Here is a 6,000-nt window from a genome sequence, read left to right on the forward strand (position 1 = left end):
GAAAACACTCATTGGTTAATATTAATTCAGTCATAATAAAATTAACTAATTATAGCATAAAAGGCGTCTAAACAAGAAATTTATAGCCAATTAACGGCAAGAAGGTTTCCCATAGACATACTATAGGAAGGTGAAGTTTCCCGGGAATATTTATGACGAGATGAACTGATTTGTCGATGTTACAGTCAGACAACCTAAAAAAAAGCCAATCCAAGTAATTATATTCACAACATTTATTAAATTTTAAATATTTTAAAATAAAAAAAAATAAGTATCGCTTATCACACCGGGAAGCCGACGCCATGACAGTACGTGTAACTTGACACACCCCGGTCATAAACCAATCTTTGAACGTAAACATCGGGGGTTCTATTGAAGCTAGAATGACGCGGTTTGTTTTGTTATACGTAGAAACACTTCAACTTTGTAACTGCTGTGTTAAACAATACGATTTTTTAAATTTAATTTTTTAAAATGAAAATACCTAAAACTTTTCTCTTTTTAAAATTTTTTTTTCGTAAATAATTAAAACAAATACGATAATCAGTGAGAATGAAGTGTTTATAGACAAAATAAAAAAACAGCGAGTCTCTAGCGCAAAAATTTTAAAAAATATAGCAGTTTTAAAATATTTTACAAAAAATCTCGATGAGGAGACTTGTAATTTTAAAAAAAATTCAGGATACAACCGGTTAATAACGGAGTTTTGTGTTTTACTCCATTCGCTAAACAGTTTGTTATCTAACAATGAGATTCTGACCAAAAAACAGAACGCAAAGAGCAGGAACAACGACGTGATTCGTGGCTTTCAACACGGCTACGGACAGATCCTTCCGATATCCTAAACATTCGTCGTTTATAAGGGATATATCTTCACATTATGTGTCAAACAGATGTTTCTCTTTCCTGCACGTTTGTTTCAGTTTTAACTTTATTCTACAAAATATAAACGCGACCTACATTGTGTCTTTGTTTATAATCTGTTGATTTAGATCATTTCAATCAATCCGTTTGCTTCCGTATACTATTCTCAGTATTAAAAATTATTCTTCGATCCCCGAAAAAGTGAACTGAAATTTAAATAATGAGTGCTACTTTATTATTTTTACCAACGTTCATAAGAAAGGGCACTGAAGAATAGAAATTTAGAATATTGTAGAGTTTCCATTAACATATTGTTCCTTAAACCATTTTATCAAATGCATTTTTAAAATTTCTAGTATTGGTCTCAATACGCAGTTTAATGCGATAAAAGAACTTCATATATTTAGAAATATTAATGTTATAGTAAGTTAAAAATGTAAGTGGTTTTAGTTAAATTTGTCATTGGTTAAATTAATCAAATAGATTAAGTATTTCGGAGAGTATATAATTTCCAAATTGAATGTTATTCTGTAATAATATTCAGTTATAGCCAGCACGTAACGATTCCAGTATAAAAAGACCTTTATCAAGAAAGGCAAAAGAAAACTTCAACACTTCAACGAATTCTAAATTTTATTGCATTTTTAAATTAGTTTTTACCAAATAAACGATCCAGTTTCAGGTGACCTACATTATAACTGAACAGGTGACTTACATTATAACTAAGAAATGTCTTACACTATAATAATATAAGTAGTTGGGTTAAAGTGCCAATAAATTCTTCAGAAAGCAATAAAACATTTTTCTTCCTTATTGCGAGTACAAATGTTTAATTATGATTTGGCGTAACAGGAAAGAGGAAATATATCCCAAATCTCTATAGGACCTTGCAGTCTTCATAAAATGGTAATAAATACACACGGACGTAATTCACTTCCGAAGCGACGTTTACAGAGAATTGAATTAAAAGTACAGTGTAAGTGACAATAACACTCACAATAGTCAACAAGAGATTCGTGTTTACGTTAAACATATTGTAGACAGAAAATTTCGGCAAATTTTGTAGAGAGATGATCGAAAACTGAAACGTCTTTTCTTCGATCCATTTATCATCGCTCTTCAAAGACATTTCGTAAATTTCGCCGATGACGTCGTTAGCAGCTATCGTGACGTTAGAAAAAAAACAACATACGTCAGAAAATAATAGAAATTGAACACCGGCACTGAAAACAACCACTAAAATGTCGAATACTGTCAGGTCAGATTTGTCAATGTTCAGAATATACACGATCTGAAATACAACATTACCACTGACTAAAACAGTCCGTAAAAGTAATATTGGCGAATAAACGACATTAAGATCATTTACAATACATGTAAGCTTTTTATACTTGACTTGAGACTCTGCAATCGTTTGCGAAAGACTGTCTTCTACAAGAAAGCGATTGCTCAATAATTTAAAAATACTTGCAATTTCCTTGCATACAGAAGAGAAGAAAAGGAGTAAGAAATTATTTTAAATAACTATGAAAAATACAAGACAGAAGAACGTGAGATAATGTAATAAGCATTCTTCGTCTTCGTAATTAAACATGTTTCTGGAAACTAATCTATTTATATCGTTTTTTTTTGTAAGGACCTTTAGTTACGCTGAAATGGAATGCCAAAAAGCATGCTATACTCGTTATCCACATCAAACAGCATTTTAATGTTAATAGTTTATTGTTTCCTTTGTTAGTTTCAGATTGAACGATTTCGTTTGCGCTATTGATTTTAGATAGGATGATCCGTTTGGTGGCGTGAAAATAATAAAAGAAAAATATTTGAATGGACATAGTGAACATAAAATAAAGAAATATAAGCCAGTCGATTGCTGATAATTTCCCTTGCGAATATCGAAGGATTGTTTCAAAAACGTAGTAAATTGGATATATTTTGGATCCCGCCAATAATATCGCGATGTGCAGAGAAATTTTCTCTTCGAAATTCAAACCTAAGAATTTCATGAGTTTGAACAGCGCTTTCAATCAATTATTGAAAATGGAATCTTTTCCGTTGTTTTTTGGAATGACTTGCCGAATCTTTGTGCATTTCATACTTTTTCACGTGTTCTCTTTATAATTCGAGTTGAAGAAATTTAGACTTTGGTATAATGAAAGAAAAAGAAAAAAATTACAAATTCTCAATTAAACAGAAATTAAAATTTATAATATCGTAGTGTAAAACTTTACCTTGTGATTTGAAGGGTTTCCATTCATCATGCTCTTTACGATTAATCGAGTTTATATAGATGTGATCTTGACCTTCCAATATTCGTTTATTGTGAAATATGAGAGGCTCCACAGTTGCTAACTTGCAAATTCTATGTACATTTCTAACAATTCTGACTTTTTATAATAACACACAAAAGGATATTCATTACAATGCACGAAGCCTGCTCTATCTCATACACGGAAAGTTGTTTAGGAAGAAAATTAGAAATTCGGTTGTCAACTCACCTTACGAAAGAAACTTGTGAGAAGAAGAAAAGGACAACGTCGTGTTAATGAAGCATGCTTTTTGGCGTGCTGCACCAACAATTTAGAGAAATCGAAAAGTTCGTTTGAAATATTAAACGAAAGTTTACTTTAAGTACATATTTACTCGAATGTCTTGTCGTTTATTTTGTGAATAATCGATATTATGCATTTTAATGAGAAAAAATGTATAAATTTGAAATAATGGGATAAATATTTATTCACCATAAATCTTATTTTAAATGCTATTATCATTAATTTCGATTTTTAAATTTTCGCATTTTCTTAATTTCAGAGGTATCGGTTGTGTTTGGTGAAATATTTGAAAAATAGACCGTGACTGACAGATTTTTTTGGAATTACGGATTTTGTTGGTTAACTTTTTACAAAGAAAACAAATTCGTATGTTGAGTGTAGTAATCTCACGATAAAGAGCATTACTTAGCATCTGTAAGTAAATAAGTAATTGCTCCACAAATTTTATACAATAAAAAATCTTTTTGTTTATTAGTTTATGACATTTAATCGTAAAAGTTTTGCAATCTTTATTATCTTTGAGATAATGAAATAATATCGATTCTTCCATGAAAAGTGATAAATAAAGCAACGTTAATATTCTTTGAATTTTCAAACAATTCAATTTTTCATTTTACTCCATTTTCCGTTCAAACCTATCAACGTGAATTGCGTATCTTTTCCGGTTGTTATTAGTTTTTATTAAAAATATTTTATATTATTAAACAAAATATAAAAGTGTTTGGCGCCATCTGTCATCAGATTATGTTATCAAAATTTTTTTATAGTATTAATTACTAATAATGGCAAAAAAAGCCCTTAGTTTTTAGGGTAATGGTGTCTTTTATGTGTTCTTCATATAAAAGCCACCATGCCATTCTTTTAATACTTACTCCATTTTGAAATAGTAAGCGAAATATACGCCAATATACACACAAACATACGTACATTTTTTTTGCCATTATTGAGTATTTTTCTATTGAAGAAATCTTAAAACGTGAAGATTTAGAAAAAACTCTGAGGATAAAATGTGACACGAGGATGAGGATGTTCCCATTCTTTCTCTTGTTACGCGTACATAATAACCAGGAAAGTAAAAGAAGGAAAACAACGAACGCATTAATCTTCTTCTTAAGAAAGAATGATTCTTCTGAAATGCGTGTTTCATAATACATTTATAATAGCAATTGGGCGTGCACCTCACGATGGGTGGCACCGAAAGACGTTCGTAATTCAAATGGCTGGTTCGAATTACGAAATAACGAAACACGGAAGAGACGCCATGTCCCGAAGCACGTTAGAAAATATACAGAAAAGACAAAAGTTGCGGAAGTCACGTTCATTAGTTAAATTCCAGTCAACACAATTTCGGCGATCGAAAGAAGAATTATTTTTTAAAATCGAGGATAGTTTACGGAAACGATCGGATTTAATTGAAATGGTCTAAATAAACAGACTATTAACAAAGAAAATAATTTAAGTGGTGTCTCTATGTTTTACAATAGAAATAGAACTAAAACAAACGAGCAGGAAAGAAGCATCTGTTTGACCTAAAATGTAGTGTTTATCTGTATAAATTTAATTATAAAGGTTGGATTCGAACAGAATTTTCCCGATCGAAAGATTAGATATTTTTACAGATGCAGTCAAGATCATTTCAAAGTTAAGAACTGAAAAAATTCTATTTTTTAACATTTAAAAAAATGCGATTTTGTCAGTTAACTTCTTTGCATAAATTTAATAACCTTGCTAATTTGCATAAAACATTAGCTAACTGATTCAATTATTTCACCAGTAAACAATTGTAGAGCAAAGAGTGAAGTATTTTTATATCAATTGATATTGACAGCAAAGAAAACGATGTAAGTACAGCAAGAAATTAATTTAAAATTGAGTATAATACAAAATTTAATTCCAGAATTGTGAATTAAAAGTTTTTTAGTATCAATAAGAAAGTTCGCCAAAGAATATAAAATTAAATCTCGAAGAAAGAGTGCAGATTTTATTAATACACGAGCGTAAAAATGGTGATTTTCTTTCTATTATTACAAAAAAGCATCAAATATCACGAGAAGGTGTTAGAAAAGTAATGGTCAAATATTTAAATAACAGTACAGTGAGAAATTTACCACCAGGACAACGCTCTTAGGCCACAACATCAAGAGAAGATGCAATGATTTACTGTGAGGCAACCAAAAACTGTTTTATAACAGCTAAATAAATAAATGATTAAATAAAAATGGTTTCCACGGAAGAGTGACTCGTAGAAAACCAATGATTTCAGCAGTGAGTCAGAAGAAAAGACAAGCTTTTGCCAAAAAATTTGTGGACATGCTCCTAGAGTTTTGGAACCGTGTTATTTGGAGTGATGAGTCAAAATGAGAATTGCGGGATACTAAACGACGAAAATTTGTTTGGAAAAAGAAAACTCAAGTATTTTATAAAAATAAAACTCTGGAACAATAAAACACACCTTACATAGTTTGGGGTTTTTTCAGGGTTCATGCGAAAGTATGGCAAAAACGTTAGTTTATGATCGAACAAAATACCCAAAAATTTAGTTTCATTCACAATCGGAATGGGAAATATTGCTCAAATTTACGAT

Source organism: Centruroides sculpturatus, unplaced genomic scaffold (assembly GCF_000671375.1).
Source record: "Centruroides sculpturatus isolate CEXI.00-Female unplaced genomic scaffold, Cexi_2.0 scaffold306, whole genome shotgun sequence".
In the NCBI taxonomy this organism is placed as follows: domain Eukaryota; kingdom Metazoa; phylum Arthropoda; class Arachnida; order Scorpiones; family Buthidae; genus Centruroides; species Centruroides sculpturatus.